Below are 19603 nucleotides of genomic sequence, written 5' to 3' on the forward strand. Positions count from 1 at the left end.
GTTTTAAACTGTCATGCTCATTTGACATTCTAACCCACCTTCCAAACTTTAAATTCCCCCTTTATTATGTATAACGCACCCCTAAGGTAGGCCTAAGTTGCCTACTGGGCAGGTTGTTGTGTAATTAAAAGGTTGGACATGTACTTTTACATTTCACATGTCCTGGTAGTGAAAAACTCCAAAATTAGTTTTTCACTACAGTGAGGCCTACCCCTCCCTTAGAAGAACATTGGGATTCCTTATAATATTTATTTAGCTGTATTTTCCAATTGGGAGCAGGTAGCTATGTCATGTTTGGTGTTGTTGGAATTGTGGTTAAAGGCCCTATTTAAAGGTGAAGTCAGGTCTTGATCACAATTTAAAAAATGACACTTTTAGAAAGTTGACATTTGTCTGCCTTAGTCCTTTTATTTCTATAGCCTGGCCTGGGTCACGACTGGTGTAAATAACAGTAAGACTTTGTGAATTCCTCCCAGACTGTCACACATTAGAGGGAAACAGTGTTCCTGAATAGGAAATCAGCTGGAAGCATCAGGGTAGAGCTGAGCCTTGCCCCAATTGCAACTGAGAAGCCTGTGATCTTGCTTCACACAAAGGGACTAACCACCTCATATTTTCACTGCAGCCAGCTTGGAACAAGGGCAGGGGAGTCAGGAAATTCCATGCATTTCAAAGGCTCTGTCTAGAAGCTTCTCAAACCTTCCGGAAGAAGGGCACCATGGTATAAAATGAGTACCTCAGACACCAGCTCTTCAATACACTTCTAAGTCGTAGGGGCTTTGCCAAAAACAAGGTGAGGAAATCAAAACTCTTTCTCAGGGGTCTCGCTGATACTCAGTCCTTCAAAAGCTGAACAAAAGTTGGCAGAGAAACTGAAATATCAAAAGAAACATTTTATTAAACTCACATGAGCTGAGGCTACGTCGCACAGAAGCCATAGCAACTTAATGAGGCAGTCTGCAGAATGCAGAAACCTGGAGCTTTTTATATGTTTTAGAATTACATAGTAAGCATAAATGCAAGGGGCAGTCCTGGCTCATGCGAGCACACAAAAATGCCTAATATGGACATACAAGTTCTCTTTGTTCAACAAAGTGGGAGGAGCTAACAGTTTTCAGAACGTAGTAAACACATTCCTATCTGAAACTAATCAGTAACTGCTGCAGACCCTACCGGGCATTTCTGAGCATGCGTTAAAGTGGAGGAGGCTAAAAATATCCTGTTACTGGGCAGACTTCACGCGCAGCTAACAGGAAGGTAGGACAAAGCACATGGTGAGCACATGGCAGCACATGGCAGACAAAATGGCTGCCAGAAAGACAAAATGGCTTCTGCTAACGCTAACCCATTGCTGCTAATTTATGACAAAGGACTGCTGTGCTGTTGGAAGGACTGCCCCTCTGCTGGACTGCTGATATTAAAGAATGCTGGTTCGCTGCTTTGCTGCCCTATTTGTTCTACTGCTCTGCTACCTTCTGCCTGGGGACAAGGACTGGATCTTCAACGAACCCAGAATCTACAGAGTGACTCACAAGGGCTAGTTTGATGGTCTTCTATTCAGAGCCACAGGGACATAAAAGGTTACCCCCATCTTGAATCCATACCTGGACCCAGCCTGAGAGAGTTCTGACCTTCCAAGTGTGTCCCTCCAGACCTGGACCCTTGAATGTGATGCTAAATGGGCCCAAATAGCCAAAATCCAAAAGAAGGTACTTAAATAAATGTGACTACAAAACTGCTCTGAAAATCAGGAGGAGACCTTGAAGAACATGTTCATCTACCCACCCATGGCGGATTGACTTTGCCAGTTGGATTGACTTTACAGCTTCTCCCACTCTGTTATTTTCTGCAGCAGCAACTCTGTTACAGCCGTCCTTCACCAAAGGGGTATCTGACCTTGTGGAACTATCTTAGTCTACAGTCCTCTGGCTCTCCCAACTGAGATTTTGTACTTCTATTTCAGTAACTAAGGAACTGATTACTAGTTCGGTGGTCCATGGACCACTGTGCCAGCAAGCGCAGTGCGGCAGCATTGAGCTCAGTGTTCCAACCACCCTATTACGAGTTGGGTGTTTTGGCCGCCACACTGCCACTCCACTGACACCGCCTGCAGTCTCAGAGCACAGCTGTCGTGGAGTGGTCCAATTAGGCTATGTGAGGCTTAGACTGCAAGGGAAACTGCCCACCCAAATACAAGTTGCCTCACAGCAGGCAGAAACCTGGTGGTGCCACCACAGCATCCTTGACAGCAGAAGGGGAGGGATATCAGAACAAAACTCAAGTCTACTCACATCCACATGTCCTGTGACAACATGGAGGCCATCCTTGCCATTTGTGCCGCTGCTCTACCTTCTTGATCACATCCAAAACAGACACAGTCACAGACTTTTTCTCCAGTAAGGCATACAAATACATGTTGCCATTGACATCCCTATAACATGCTGCATCGCGGTGGACCAGGCAAGGGAAGTGGGGCCCCCTATAATTGCACACGTATATGGTGTCCCTAGCTGGGAATGTTTCTTAATGATCTGCCTACACAAAACTGTATGATGCGATTCCAGGCCCAAACACTGGTACTGCCCAAGCACACCATACAAAAATGGACATGTGTCAGTATCTTATTCAAAGTGAGAGTGATGTCTGCCTCCATATGTGTACGACAACACAAGCTCCTCCACAACATCACACCTATCAATTGAAGACACAAATTACACTTGACATTTTTCACTTCTCTGCCATGGCCATACTTATCTTCACTAGCTGCACAGCTCATAATTTATCAAGTCTTGTGAAAGTCACATTGAAATGACTATTAAAAGGATTTGGGATTTCATTTCTGACCGACATTTCTCAGTGAGTATTAGACAATCACAATGCACACATGCCTGCTCCTATCATGAGGTCAAAGTAACATAAGTAAGGATGTGTTCTCAAACTTAAACACACATTCTCAGCTACAACTCTGTAGTAGACTCTCAAGCATATCACACATCAAATGGTAATGCCACTCTATAGATGAATGTAAAAGCAGTGGGAGCAACATTCTAAGGGCACAGTAGAAATACTTTCTGCAGGATGCCTAGGCTTCTATTGAGGGGAACAGTCAAAGGCTGGGGCACTGGCACACACTACATTTTGTTCATGTCAGACTTACACCATGTTCACTGGACCTGGGAACTGAAGTATATGAGGGACAATCAATAGCATAAGAAAGTGCCAGGCATGTGTTAGCCAATGGGGAGGGTGCAACTTATTAAAGCAAACACAACACTCATAGCATGTGGCACACATTCAGATGAAGAAGCTCTATGATACACACTGGAAAATGGACACATGTCCATGCAGAACTACACAAAGGGATGACACGTTGACACCGTCCACATGTGGATAGACACAAATCCAATTAAAACACATCAAACACATACCCAAACATCATAGGAAGAAGGGAAAGCTCAATTGTGTTGACAGCAGCCAAGCCAAGATGTAATACTTACCACATAAGATGTCACAGGGTGTTCCTACCAGCATTCACTCTTTTGACTATCCTGTTCGACATTTCCTGTTTCTTAGTGTGAGCAGTATACTGGGCTTGGGCTCCAAAAATATGGGGCTCAACTCTAATTATTTCAGTCACCATGACTATCAACCCTTTGCTCAGTGAAGGCTGTTTTTTTGGCGAGGCCATGGTGATGGAGAAAAAAAAATCACTGCAGTGAGTTGGTTGTGCCACCGGTCAGTGTTTCAGACTGATGAACTCATAATAGGGGGGTTGGTTGGGTGCAGGCACAGTGGGGCCATGGACATCACGGCCACGGTTCTCTGGCAGTCAGACCGCCAAACTCGTAATCAGGCCCTTAGTCCAAAAGTAGGAATCTTCATCGTAGTTTCAACCAAAGGCTATACGGCAATTCCACTCCCTCTTCGAACACCTCCTGCAGTCTTGTCATTCTTAAATTTACCTTCTCAGAACATTTTTTTCGAAAATGTATCCAGGTTCCAAGGTAAGCGCTGACCGGGCCTAGTCCTCATCTTGTATCCGAACTACACCCATCGTAGTTGGCTATATTTTTCAACTTTGACTCTGTCTTATGCGACTCAATGTTTGCAGTTGGTGCTTTGATCATTTAGGCATTGGTATTCACTAAAAAGTTAAAAAATTGATAACTCTGGTTCTACTGATTGCTGTTTTGTCATTTTGGTGTTAAATAATTTATAAAAATGTACTGTTTCTAGGCCAGAGCTTACACCCCTATCAACCAATAACACAATTTAAAACGCAACATGGATCATCACCGGTAACTTTAATTGCGTCCTATTCAAGGTGACAGTGTGCCTGAAAAGCATGACATAGAAGATTTATATTGGAAATCCCCCCACTCTAGTTACAGATATTAAATCAGATAAAGAGGGGAAATCCTTCGTTATTGAGTTTTATAATCTTGGCCTGCGATCCCTAAATGGTTGGTTTAATTCAGATAGACCACCTGCTTACACTCGTGCCTTCCTCAGCAGTAAGTGAGCTTGGATTATATGTGGATAACAGTTAGGTATTTCAAGTATATCTTGGATTTTGTTACCATCCCCACTTTAGCAAGTAACCATTTTTACTAAAGAAACATATTATACTGAGAACCAGAGTTTCATCCCCCCTAAAAGAATGGTAACTTCTTCTGGTGAGGTGGAACGTACTAGGAAACTGAAATGGCAAACACAACAGCCAGAGAAGCTTGTGAAAGAAATGTAGCAATGTATGCAAATGCTTAACATGCCTCCCCCTCATTAATGAACAGATAGTCATGCTTCACTGCACTGCATTGCTTTCGGAAATGGCCTTCAAAATAAGGTAGAGCACAGTTATTTCTAAAAAAGGTCAATCATTGACGCCTGGCTTGATCTCCGCTGATCATTTAGGACTATGGAAGCTGAAGACGCTACTGGACAGAACTATGAGGCATCGGAAGATCTGCTCTGGAGACAGAGCCTCAGGAATGGAAGCTAAACAACTTTGGCACTCTTATTGGGTAAACGCTCTGGGACATAAAAAGATAAAAAAGAAAAGCATCTGATTCTACTGCATGAAGCAGCTCAACAAAAGAATTCCAGTGAATTCTGGTTTACACTAATCCTTTATCTATGTAGTGGTCTAGCCTTTCGACCCATCTGGACGAAGCCCCGGAAGGACCCATGAACATTGTAGCCCTCTCTGGCCAAGCGTGGCCAGAGAGCATAAATAAAGGGGCCGGGGTCGCTCGTGACTTCCGGCCCAGACGAGCAACCTAAGTGTCTATGTGGCCTTATTACCTGCGCAGTAATAGTCACTATTATCCTCCATGCGGCGCATCCCCTCAGCAACGTGACACTGTCGACGAGAGTGGGATAAGCGAACTGGGTCTACAAGAAAACACACAACCCCTCACCGAAGAAACAGACACCTACTGTGTTACCCGAGGCAGCGCCGGCGTGCAGGATGCCAGCCAAGCCCAGCAGCGGCAGACTCGGAGTGAGACGAGTGACAGGCTCGGGAAACACCACGTTGAGCAGAGCGCAACACAGCCCAGCGCCTATCAGTGCCCTGAACAGGAAAAACCTGCATGCGTCCCAGGGAAGCTTCACAACACTGCCCGGGAACCCTGTCTCATCAGAATGAGCGCACGTATGCGCAGAAGCGTCTGAGGCCCAGTTAAGCCCAGTCAAGCACAAAGGAAAGAGAGCGAAGACACAGAGCAGCCGGCAAAACTGCTGAGCAGTCAAAGAAGGGGACAGTGAGCACCGCGCTACTAACTCAGCACCCAGCAACAGGATCAAGCCCACCCAGAGAGGCCCAAATAAACAAGCAGTAGAAGGAGCAAATTTCCCCAACACAAAAGAAGAGCTTTAACCTATCAGACACCAAGCAGGAAGACAACAACGGTGATACAATCCAAGACCCACCTGAGAAGATAAAACAGAGACAGACAACAAACCTTGTCAAAGCCAACACACAAGCATTGGCAATAACAACACAATTCTTACACAAGATATATAGAGCCACAGACATAAGAGACTGGAAAATCACGTGCACATGACGAAACACAGATACTACTGCTAAACAAGAGTACACCATGTCAGATTCAGCAGCAACAGCAGTTCAACAGGTCGTGGCCCCACCTGCGCCACCACATTCGGTACACTCCCAAATCAACGCACTTCCTCCCTTCAGTGAACAAATTGACCCTGCCACTGCGTCACCGTTATTTGATAGCGATGAGGGAGACCGACGGAGCAAATTGCGTCGACATCCTGGACCTGTTCCCACAGCTATTTAAAGGACTAGGGAGCATAAAGAGACCACCAGTAAAACTGCATATAGATAAGGCAGTACAACCTATTGCACTAAGACACAGACGGATACCCTTCCATCTCCGACCACTAGTAGAACAAGAGCTCCTAAAACTAGAACAACAAGGAGTGATCGAGAAAGTAGCAGGATCAACCCCCTGGGTATCCCCCATGGTAATCGCTGAAAAGCCAAAGCAGCCAGGGAAGATCTGAATCTGCATCGATATAAGAATGCCTAACCAAGCCATAAAATGAGAGAGACACCTGACACAAATAGTCAATGACATCTCTGACGACCTTAATGGCTCACAATGGTTCTTAAAGTTGGACCTAAATGCTGGCTATCACCAGTTGAAACTTGCGTAAGAAAGCAGGTATATTACCACATTTTTGACCCACCTTGGGCTTCGTCAATATAAAAGACTTAATTTTGGGATATTTTCCGCAGCAGAAATATTCCAAAACGCTGTGAGGGAAATCCTATCAGGACTCCAGGGTGTCCTCAATGTAAGCGACGATATCCTCATTTACTCGGCGACAATTGAGGACCACCACCGTCGACTCAGAGCCACTCTTCAGTGATTGACAGGACATGGCGTGACCCTTCACAAGGAGAAGTGCCAGTTCTTCTGTAAGACAATCGATTTCTTCAGGTATGTATTCTGCTTGGAGGATGTGAAGGTGGACCCCAGGAAATCCCAAGCGATCCAACTCGCTCCCGCACCAACTAATGCCTCCAAAGTGAGAAGCTTTATGGGGATGGCAACATACTGCAGAAGATTTATTCCAAACCTTGTCACGATTGCGGAGCCATTGCGAAACCTAACGAAGAAAGAAACCCCCTGGCGGTGGACCCAGGAAGAAGACAAAGCTTTCAAACAAGTGAAGTGAGCTTCATTAGATAGCACTACCATGGCATACTTCGACACAACTCGCCCAACAGAACTGCTGGTAGATGCCAGCCCGGTGGGCCTAGGAGCCTTGCTCACCCAGGAGACCGAACCAGGGACCTGGGTCCCGTTAGCCTTCGCAAGTAAAGCACTCACAGCAACGGAAGCCCGGTACTCACAAAAAGAATGGGAAGCGTTAGTTATCAAATGGGCGTGCAACCATTTTCATTTATACGTGAGTGGCCACCCATTCAGAGTAGTAACAGACCATCAACCTTCTCCTCCCGCGCTTCAAAGAAACGGCACCTCACCCACCTCCCAGAATCGAAAAGTGGTCGATCCAACTGCAGCACTACCAGATGGAGCTGACATATCGACCAGGTGCAAAGAACCCTGCTGACTTCTTATCACGTCACCCCACATCCACAGCCGAGACAGACACTGATCAAGAGACAAAAACAGAAGAATTTGTCAACATGATCTCCCAGTGGTCATGCACACGAGCCCTCTCGATAGACGAGATAAAGACACACATGGACACTGATATGATTCCCAAGAGAGTAGCCAATGCTCTAAAGGATGGATCATGGGAAGGATTTCTCAAAAACATCCAGGGGTGGAGTGAGCCCGACAGGACCCGCCTGGGGATATTCTGGAAAGTTCGAGATGAACTCAGTTCCGCAGAAAACGGAATCATACTGAGGGGTTCACGGATCGTTGTCCCACAAAGCCTGCAAGAACGCGCAACAGTCCTCGCACATGAAGGTCATAAGGGTATTGGGAGAATGAAGTTGAGGATGAGAGAAAAAGTATGGTTCCCGGGTCTAGAAGACAGTGTGGACACTGTTGTGCGCAACTGCAGAGCCTGTCAACTCACCAGCAGATCCGAAGCCCCAGCACCTGTGATCACCGAAGATCTGGCCCCATCGCCATGGTCGTGGGTGAGTCTTGATTTGGAGAGTAACAGCTGTTTTGATCGATAGCTACACCAAGTATGCAATCGTAGAAGTACTGGCGTCTACGGCATTTGCCAATCTACAACCTGTCTTAGAGAAGTCGTTTGCCCTATTTGGCCTGACACACGTTCTCAAAACAGACAATGGGCCCCCATTCCAGGGCAGCGAGTTCAAAGCGTTCCTGACGCAACTGGGAGTCAAACATCACCGAATTACCCCTCAGTGGCTACAAGACTATGGTGAGGTCGAACAATTCATGCGCACCACCAACAAAGTCTTGCGCATAGCAATGGCTGAACAAACTGACCCGGAAGTCGCTTTACAACAGTTCCTGAGAGAATAGCGCAGCACACCTCACTGTACAACACAATGGTCTCCATGGTCGCTCATGCTGACAGGACCTCGGCACAACATGCTACCCATGGCCGACAACTGGAGGGAAGAACCATACGACCCAGCGGGCACCCAAACACGGAGACAGCTAACCAACGACAAAGCAAGTTGTCGACGACAAGCGCGAGCCCGGGTTGTGATGCCAGGGAGCTCCGTGTTAATAGGAAATCGGTGGAGCGGAAGAAAATTTCACACTCCCTATGAGCCAGTGCTGTGGACTGTAAAATCAACCAAAGGAACAGCCGTCACTGCAGAACGAAACGGAGAGGTGATAACAAGAAACATCTCATGGTTCAAGAAAGTCTCATCACCAGTCAGAACACAACAAACAATGGAGCAGTCGGGAACTGCAGAGTTACAGTCTGACGCGGCCGAAGATAACTCTGGCGAGGCCGTCATCATCTGGGGTCCTCAGTCCCGGGAGTATCGCTGGTGAAAGAGAACCAGTGAGTCCCCGACGAGAGCAGGAGAGCCGCTGGCATCCTTACAATCTCAGGCTGAATCCCCGGCCCAACCGGAAACTAACTGACTTTGCATGTTAGAAGCGTTTCTAATGTTTTGTTTGAAAGACTAACTTGGGATGGGATTTAGCGGTCTAGCCTTTCGTCCCATCTGGACAAAGCCCCGGAAGCACCCATGAACATTGTAGCACTCTCTGGCCAGGCGTGGCCAGAGAGCATAAATAAAGGGTCTGGGGTCGCTTGTGACTTCCGGCCCAGACGAGCAACCTAAGTGTCTGTGTGGCCTTATTACCAGCGCAGCGATAGTCACTATTATCCTGCATGCGTGACAATCTAGACAAACAAAGAAGGTCTTCAGCAATGAACAAACTTCCAGCTGCGTGTATTAGCAGCTGCGGTCTGTGCAGGTAATAGCAGTGGGGCTGGGTGGGGAAGGGGACGATAGTGAGAGAAAATGTATTATTTTTAGAACTCTTCCTTGTGGTTGTCTGTCAAAATCACCCCCCCCCCCCCGCTGATCCTACCTACATCGGCCGCAGCTGTGCATTAGTTACATACAAAGCCTACATAATGCTAGTGGCTCTCCACCAGATAAGTTTGTTTTAGAATACATACAATCTAACTGCGATGCAAAAGAGGCCATATTTTTGCACCTGCTGTAGAGGCAGCCATTATATCCATTTGCAGTAGAGAGGGTCCAGTTCCCATTAGCATACCTTTCTCATTTTCTAAATTGATGATGCTTCAGTGGGCAAAGGTTTTTAGTCTTCTCTACAATTCATGTTTTACATGCGGAAACATTCCAGACAGCTGGAGAGGCTTGCTGCTAGTCACATACATAAACAAATGGTCAAACAGAGCTCCTCAGAATTTTCAACTCATCACATTGTTGAATGTTGAAGGCAAGATTTAAACAAAATTATTGTTAAAAGAGCTAGAAAGAGAAAAATGTCATATTTCTTTTTACCAAACTGGATCCGTAAACAGCTGCGGTACTGAGGAAAATGTATTTGCCTTGTAAATTGTTGTGGAAGACACCCATTCCAATAAAAGTAATTTGCTATAATCTGTCTTCATAAACTTTACTACAGCCTTCATCAACATCAATAGAGGTAAGCTTTGGGCAAAACTCAACAAATGAGTGTCCTTCAGCCTTTATTGATTGCAATCATTGGTTTATATTCCAACACATGGGTGAAGATAAAATTAAGCTAAAAAGGGATAACCTCGGAGACAATTACCCTGAATAAAGGAATGAAGCAAGGCTGCATACTGCTGATCCTACTTTTTTAGTTTATATCCTGCTGTTGTGGGAAGGACTTTCAAAAAGAGCTTGCCCACCTAAGCTGGTGGAACAAAGGACCTAATTTAATGGGATCTGGCACAGGGCGCCACAGCAAGTTACCTTGCTGCTCTGCCCTAGTTCAAAGTGAAAGGGGAGGAATGCACCGTCTTTATCTAATACAGTGCATTCCTGTCCTTCTGCCCTGTGCTAGTGCCGTTTCCGCAGCCTAGCCCCAGTGCTGGAACCTTAGCACCATGTTGCAAGGGTGCACGTGTTGCCAATAAGATTAAGTGCAGGAAGAGGCACATTACTGCACAGAAACAATCCAGGGAGGAATGTTTCTCTTTCTATGCATACTGTAGAGTGCAGCACACATAGAAAGAGGGATAAATGGGGAGAAATTACACTAGGGTTTTGGTCCATCCCCAGGTTTACATGGTCTTGTAAATGTGGGGAAGCATCAAAATTCATGGGTGTAGCATGGGAACACCCACTGCAATGCCCATCGAATGCCAAGCTATTATAGAGTAAGGAAACACAGCCATTTCTGCTGCCTTTCCTTACTCCATACCTACGAGGGCATTTAAAGCCACGCAAAGTATATGATTATGTACTTGTCCTGGCATAGCATCACAAAATATGACACTATGGCGGTGCAGGGGGGTCATAAATATGCCCAAAATAATTCATACCTCCAATAAGCTGATGACACCATCTTGCTAGATTAAACCGTAATTGTACTACAAAGGTAACTTGATGATCTAGCTAGAAATTGCATGGCCAATCAGATTAAAATCAACGTGACCAAAACAAAGTTCATAGTTTTTGGAAAAAAGGATAAAACGAAGGGCCACTAGCTGATTGGCACCTGCCGTATTGAGAAAATCTCTTTTTACAAATACTTTGGGGTAATGTTTTAGGAGGTAGGACGTACTATGCCACATAAAGCATCAATTAGAAATGCAGCACATTTTGTATCTATTACCGTTTGGCATCTACTAAAAAATATCTGCTGCCCTGACTCAAGAGAGTAAATATTCGCCAACAGTCTTGTATGGTTTGATTCCCTTCAGTTAGAGCAAATACAATGCAACTGCTATCTCTATGCGTTCTGCTTCCCAAACTCTTCATCTCAGTCCTACTTTAGACTGGAGTTCAATCTTGCCAATTGTAGATTGCTTCTCTAATCTAAATATCTCTTGTATTGAAACAAGTTGAGAAGGTCATACATTTTTATTTACGGACTGTGATAACGGAAGGTAGTTCCAAGGTGTTGATCTATTTGGAAAGATATTTAAAGTACCTAGAAGCCACATAACTAAGACGTAAGAGGCTGTCAGATAAGTATTTTTCTAAAATAGTGATTAAACAGGCAAAATCTCTCTCTCTCTCTCTCGCTCTCTCTCTCTCTCTCTCTCTCTCTCTCTCTCTCTCTCCCTCCCTCCCTCTCTCTCTCTCTCTCTCTCTCACTCTCTCTCTCCCTCCCTCCCTCCCCTCAATGGCCCTTCACTATTTGAAGCCTATTTGAAGCAACCCTCTTAACTTGAACTATAAATAGTTCTGATGAGATATCGCTTTGAGCTTTTTCCCTTAAGAGCCTTTTGTTAATACAGACTAGGAGATGGATCAGCTGTGTTGTGTTGTGGACCCTTGGTCCACCTGCTGCTGAAATCATGACACAGACACCAGGCATGTGGTTACTTAACTGGCCATGAGCACGTGTACCCAGGCCCTTTTATTAACAGGGTCACTTCACTTGTGACACCTGTGATGGATGGGTGTCTGGTGCATGTGTGTCCAGCCCTCTAGGGAAGGGCTGGTAAACTCAGTGCCTGCTGAGACACAAGAACGTGTCCAGCAAGACACTACAAACTGTTTGTGCTGGCTTTCGAACCACTAGTTAATGTCATTGGCATCTGCCATAACCTTGCAGATTGCTGAAAATACTGGCTGAAACTGATATTCAGGTTTTGGAACCAGGCATGCAATGCCCATTGGGCTAAAAGGGCTCCAGCACCCCCCATCATGCATCAGCCCGGCTGAGCCAGCTTTCCCGGGCTGGCGACCTTCTTATTGTAGCTGCACCAAGAACTTCATAGGTCTTAAAAAGACCATTTAATTGTTAACAATGCTTTGTTGTTTTTCAGCCCTTCTTACAGCCCCTGCCTCTACACTCTGCCTATAGCTGGAAGAGTCAACCCCCGGCGAAATTTTCAGTAGCCCTCCCCCCCTCCAAATTTGGCTCTAGTTGCGCCTCTGGTCGGAACATGTGCAACTGCAGTGGGGTTTTGCCTAAAAGGAGATTTCGCAAAATAACGAACTGCAGGGCATAATATCAAGCCTGGGCGATAACATTATCGCCACTTTATCGGCAGGAAACTGCTGCTTAAGTGGTGATATTGGGCTTGATAATATGTTCTATGGAATTCCAATTGAAGCTCATGTTAGATGTCCTTCACATCTAACATGAACTTCGATTGGAATTCCATAGAGCATATTATCAAGCCCATTATCGCCACTTTAGTGGCAGTTTCCTGCCGATAAAGTGGCAATAATTTTATCACCCAGGCTTGATAATATGGCCTTGCTTTCTCAAGTTCATGACATTTGTCTCGAAATAATTGAACAGCCACCACCATTTCTCTGAATAAGGAAAATAGACTTCTTACTCCTTGCTCAGTGTGATAGCCTACTTTAGAATTGTTCGAAATGTAACGCCTAATGAGAACCTTTTTATTAGCCTGTAAAATGAAGTCCACTAATTAGTCTTAAAAAAAACGTAACGGTGTGTACTAGCTACTATAAACTATGAAAAGCAACATTTTCTTCCATTCTTAATGTGATGAAATTACAGTCCATTTTTGGAAGTGTTTGCATTGTAGCACTTTATGATTTTTATATATTTTTAAGTGTCTGGATATTGAATTTTATTAAAGATTTGGATACAACAGTCTTTTACATTTTTTTTCAAGATAAAAGTTTTTTTATTCGCCTCCTAAAAGATATGTAGAATTCAGTTTATTATTTGCTTTAATATAGAGGGCTATAACTGTGTTTTTTAAAACAACACAGGCCACTTGGTGCATTTCATTGTTTTAACGAGTGTACACTGCATGATTTGTTCTAATTATTTGTGGATGTTTGTTTTTATGACTCAATTCTGTTTTGCGAGGATTTTAATTAATCTTGCAATAAAAGCATGCCTAATAAATTGCACCTAGATATATATATAGTACAATGCACGTTGAATATATATGTTACATGTAAAGTGTTGGATATTAAATGATGCTGCTCCAACAGCTGCCCTTAAGCTGTGAATAGGTCCCTCACTGTAAAATGTGTATCAGAGCGAGACAGTCGACAAAGATGGTGGGTGTAGTTAGGAGTGGGTCTTCTGACATGATGGCTGGAGGTGGGGGTTGTGGCCTGCCCAGTTTACTCTTCAAAGGGACCTGCTCCAGCACACACAAAATAACCTGACACCAGACCTGTCCCTGTCTTTTGCTCCCTAAAATCCTGGACCCAAACCGAGGCTAGAAGGGAGAACTAACCAGAACAAGCTTTAGAGATTGACAAAAAATTGCCGCCCACCACAGGCTGGCAGTGGACATAAAAGTGGCAATCAGAGAACCTGAAACCAGTACACTCCTGATTTAGTGAAGATGCAGAAGAAGGACTGCCCTGCTGTATGAAGCCTACAGGGAGACTGGACCTGTTTGGATGAACCCAGGATCCCATAGGTGACTCCAAGAGTCAGTTGGCTGACCTCCTGTTTTAGCTTTAGGGACGCAACAAGCTTCTAGAGGAGGAACAACACGTGCTGCAGTCACTGAAGGCCCTGGGTACCCCTGGCCCCAAATGCTAGGGTCTTACCAGTAAGTTAGGCTATGTCAATTAGTGTGGTCTGTGGGTTGCTGCGGGCCGGAATAACAGGCGTGGAGGCCGTATATATTGGGCTATGGTAGCTCTTTTATTGTTCTGTCTGACAAAAGTACGTGAGCATATACATATAGAGTTCAGAGGCAAAGCTGTGGTAGGCTCCCAGGTGTACACGGGCCAGAGGATCTTCCAGAGGTCTTCACGTCTTCCGGGCGTTGGGATGACCTCGGAGGGAAAACAGAGAAGCAGGGGTTAGTCCTTTCAGTATAGACTTCTCCGGTACCGGTACCAACACCAAGGGTGTGCGGGACAAGAGAGAACCGTGAGGAGGGGAACGGATAGGGATACAGATGGAAGGGGGGAAAAGAAGTTTGGGGAGGGTAGAAGAGAGGTGCTCTGGTGATGGGGTGGGTGTGTAGGGAATATGATACAAGATTTACAAGTGCAGTGTCTCTAAAGTCGATTATATACAGTGCAAAGGTGCTCTAACAGTGGGGTCTAGCTCTATACAAATATTTACAGGTTTCTACAAAGAGGGGACACGGAGACGGTAACACGGTACTCACGTGCCCCGCCGTAACTCTCCCGCGAGTTACGGCCGCTCTCCAGCCACCTCCTGAGGACTCCACCACTCCTCGGTCCAGACGTCCTCCAACTCTCCGCCTTCGATCCTCGCACTCCTTTCGCTCTCCCTCGATGGTTCTCTGCGCGCTGTCTCCTGCCACGAGTCGGCTATCGGGAACGCTCTCCTCTCTTCGTCGTCGTCTTTTGTAGTTCCGGGTCCTAGGATGGGGGTGGGACTTCCGGTTTCCCGGTAGGCTGGTTCCGGTTCGGGACTTCCGGGGTCAGGGTGCTCGTGAGGTTCCGTTCCCGGGATGGGTCTGGGTCCGATCCGCTGGTTGCATGCCTGCAGGGGAAACAAAGAAGAAGGACTCCTGGTCGTCAGAGACGCAGGAGGATTAGAACCCGAGGAACCCTCACTCGGGTGTCTCTCAGTTGAGGTATGTGTTGTTCCCCTTCCACAATTAGGTATAAGCTAATTAAACATAAACCACTTTAAGGTTCGGACACGTGCACTGTGTTCTGATTAGCAAGGCTCAAGGCATTTCAGTCTCACTGGACCCGTACATGTACCTAGTAGTCCAGGTAGAGGCAGAAACTGTGGGTGAACATGCATAAAGTCGGTCCTTACATTGATGCAAAGTCAGGCAGAGCTGTGCCACACCTCACCAAAAGCTGGTGGAGAACCATGCAGCTCCTAACTGATGGCTTAAACGCATCCAAGGCAGACAGAGCGATGTGATGGAATGGAGATATCTGCACCCCAATGTTTTAGTAAACTCATGAAATATTATCACCCACTGGTCATGTGGACCTTTGATTGTCGACTTGAAGCACTGAAGGGGAGCTAATATTGGAAATACATTTCAGTTTCTTTTAAATCAATACGGCTTCAAAATAATGACAGAGAAAAGATGACGCTAACCTTAAAGGTTTATTTTATAGTGTTTGCCCATACAAAAATCTGCAACTTAGCAGATTTGGGAAGTATTTCAATAAATCAAAGCATTAAAATATTCTAATATTCTAAGTCTTAGTATAGTCAGTCAGTCAGTCAAATAGGCTTTATTTCGACATAACAAATATCTTAAAAATCATACATACATGATAAATTCAATTTTAAACATTGCTAGATAAAAAGCATAAAAAACCCCTTACATACTAGGAATCAACGTTTTTCCTACAATTTCTAGAGGGGGAATTATATAAATTAGCTAAAAGAGATAGGCCGAAAGCAGACCATAAGTTTAAAATCATGATTAAACAATTTGCCTAAGTCTTTTTGACCGAATCCGCCATGCCCACCCTAGGTATTTCGAGGTGGCGCATGCAAAAAATGTACGAATGTCTGTAAGTAGTATTCTTAGTGCCACGTTGCAATGTCTGGTGCCCAAGGTGAGACACATTGGTTTAATCCATTTCATACGAGGAACCTTGTAGGCAGGGCACTCGAATAACAAATGGGGGACAGATTCACGGCGCTGAGGGCAGAAGGGGCACCATGGAGCAGTCTGATATGGAATTTTCCAGTGGCATGTGAGCTCCATTACAGGGAGAAGACCTACTCTAAATTTAAAGTACAGGGATCTTTCCCATGGGGCAGAGATAATGTCCAGATACAGTTCTCTGATGGGGACATCTTTGAACTCCACGAAGTTTCTAGTCGATTTGCAGGTCGTTGTAGAAGAGTTTCTTTTGTTTGCCACCCATGACCAATAGAGTTGTTTTAACGTAGATTTGGGCGGGGCTGACTGTTGGTGCCATGCTTCTTCCAGCCCCAGGTTGGCAAGTAGGGCCTTGATGTCCCTTAGCCATTTTATTTTTGCCCAACCTGTGGATTTGATTATCTCCCGAAGGCCATCCGCATAACTTGAGAGCTCTGGCACTCTCCAGATGCGGGCCCACAGTAGCAGGGGGCGTAACTTTGCTTGGTCTTCAATCGCCCGACAGCCCATGTCCAGTTGCAATAGTATGATGGGGACAGATGGACCGAGAGACATTAGACTTCTCAAGAAGGTATTCTCGGCTCGAGTTAGCTCTTTCATGTTTGACATCCCCCAGAGCTCTGCCCCATAAAGTGCTGCACTTACTCCTCTGGCCGAGTAAATGTCCATTACTGCCGCTATTGGTTTTGTGGAAGCTGCTCTCTGCTCTTTCAGCAGGGCCCCAGTCACTCTTTTCAGGCTCAACAACATTTTGGTCAAGTGACAGTCCCATTTCATGGAGTCCACCAGCCGGATGCCCAGGTAGTCGAACATCTTGGTTCTTTCCACTGCAACGGGCCCCAATGTTGGAGGGGGGCCGAGTTTTTGTGGGGGGTTCAAAATGAGATACTTTGTTTTATCTGTATTAATACAGAGACCTCTCTGCTTGCAGAAATCGTCAAAACCAGAGAGAAGCTGCTGGAGGCCCATTGGAGATTTTGACAGAAGTAAAGTATCGTCAGAAAAGAGCAGGGTAGGGATTAGACGACCTGCCAGACGGGGCGCATCTGCTGGTATCTGGGTCAGGAAGTCCACCACCCCATTTACATAGAGGGAGAATAGGGTTGGGGCAAGTACGCAACCTTGCCGCACACCTCTATTCACCTCTATTCTTGGGGTCTTTTGTCCATTTGGCCCCCAGCGTATTTGGGCGTAGTTATTTTCATGGAACTTCATGATCAAGTGGAGCAAGTAGGGTGGCATACCAAGGTCACACAGTACCTTCCATAGGTTGTTTCTGGGCACCAAATCAAAAGCCGTCCAGAGGTCGATGAAGGCCAGGTATAAGGTACCCTTCCCAATCGTGACGACCTTCCAGTGGATCATGAGCAGCCTTAGCGATTGTTCTATTGTTCCTGTGCCGGCTCTGAACCCAGCCTGGAAATCCGAGAGTATCTTGTTTTCGTCTGCCCACTGCTGAACTCTAGATAAGAGGACCTTGCCCGCTACTTTTTGGGAACAATCTATCAGGCTGATCGGCCTGTAATTAGCTGGGTCGTCTCTTGAGCCTTTCTTGTGCAGGGGGACCACCTCGGCGGCCATCCAAGAAGCAGGGAGGGGGCCCCCTGCCATAGCAGCGTTCAGTAGCGATGCGATTAGCATACCCCATTCGCCTGTGTCCATGCGAAGAAGGTCGCCAGGAAGGCCATCAGGACCAGCTGCTTTGCGAGGGACCAGAGATTTTATAGCAATTTCAGCTTCTTTCCTGGTGAATAGACTTTCCTCATAGCTCCCATCACCTCGAAGGATCTGTGGTAGTGGGAAGTCCATCGCTTCTACTGCAGATGCTGTGTACAGTTTTGAGAAGTGTGAATACCACAGATCTTCGGTTATATTGCATGTGATGACAGTGTCTAGAGGTCTGTTTTTCTTTCGCAACAAGTCCCAAAAACCTTTAGCATTTTTTTCTACGCTGGCGACACGAAGTTCCTGCCAAAAGGCATCTTCCCAGTCTCTCCTTGCTGCCTTTAGCACAGATTTGTAGCACTTGCGTTTGGTAGCTATTAATGTTGCATCACCGCTCTTTACTGCCAGAATTAGGGCTCTCTTTCCAGCACGGCACTCCGACGAGTACCAGCCTGATTTGCCCTGTCGCTTGTCAAGGTTTTTGTTTCCCTTGGGTTTTAGTTTAACCATGAACAAGTCCCCAATCGACGTCGAAACCTCGCTAAACATGGCTGAAATCTTGTGCGGGCTGGGAGGCTGACTTTCCAGAAGTTCACAAGCTGCAGCAGTAACGGCTCTGATGCAGGATAGTTTTTCTTCATCGATAGCCACTTTGTCCCATTTTAAACGTCTGAGGCAGTTTGAGGGGACCACCCCCCCGATGAACTTAGCTCAGATGCGTCATGAGCTCCACAAGATGAGCCGCTGTCCCTCCACCAGTATGTTAGGGATAATGAGAGAGCATTATGATCACTATCCAAGGAAGGTAGAACTATCATGTCCTTCATGTGGGCCCACAAAGGAAAGTTTAAAAGGATGTAATCTATCCTAGATGAGTGACCCACCCTATTGTACGTGTGTGCCCCCGCTAGGTCTGACCGTGTTCTCCCGTTGGCTGCTCTCAAGCCGTACTCTAGTGTGAGGGAATTTAATTGAACGATTCTAGGAGTCCATCTTTTGACAATTGGAAGATCGAGGGACGGGACGCCTCTCCTTGAATCTTCGTCATACAGGTCCAAGGATTCGTCGGTCAACAGGGGCTCAAATGTGCAGTTAAAGTCCCCCATAACCAAAATTAGGGAGTCTCCACGGCACTCCCCTAAGGCTGCCTCCAGAGCCATGAGGGTTGGTGACGAAGCCCTCCCTGAAACCCCACGTGTGTAGATATTAAAGATCTCCAGCTTTTCAGCTTTCCTTGGGCATTTTACAGTGAGCCGCATCAAGTCTGGAGATTTTTGGGGATGATGGTGTACTCCCCATCCTAAGGATATATCGACCCAGACTAGGAGACCTCCAAATGGGCGCCCTCTTCCCGATACTGGGATACCTGCCGGGACAGAGAAGGTAGCATAACCTACTCTATGCCTTGGTTCCACACACCACGTTTCTTGGAATGCACAGACTGCGTGGGGCTCAGTGAGCGCCACCCAGTCCGGGGCGTCCAACTTGTTATTTAAGCCTGCCACATTCCAGCTGATAGCTTTCAGGGTAGGACGATTCGAAAACTCAGCACATCCAGCTTCCCCACCCGGTGCCCCCGAGATTTGTACCCCATCCACGGACTCAGTGAACTCAGTCCGATAGCCTGAGGAAGAGGGGATGGGGGAGTTGGGCGCGGGTTGGGGCGCAGGGGTGTTAACTAGTGATGGGGAGACCCTCCCAGCTATGCATGGTGCGATAACCTTAGGTGGGGGGGCGTTTATTACCA

This window comes from Lissotriton vulgaris, chromosome 7 (assembly GCF_964263255.1).
Source record: "Lissotriton vulgaris chromosome 7, aLisVul1.2, whole genome shotgun sequence".
NCBI classification, from domain to species: Eukaryota; Metazoa; Chordata; class Amphibia; order Caudata; family Salamandridae; genus Lissotriton; species Lissotriton vulgaris.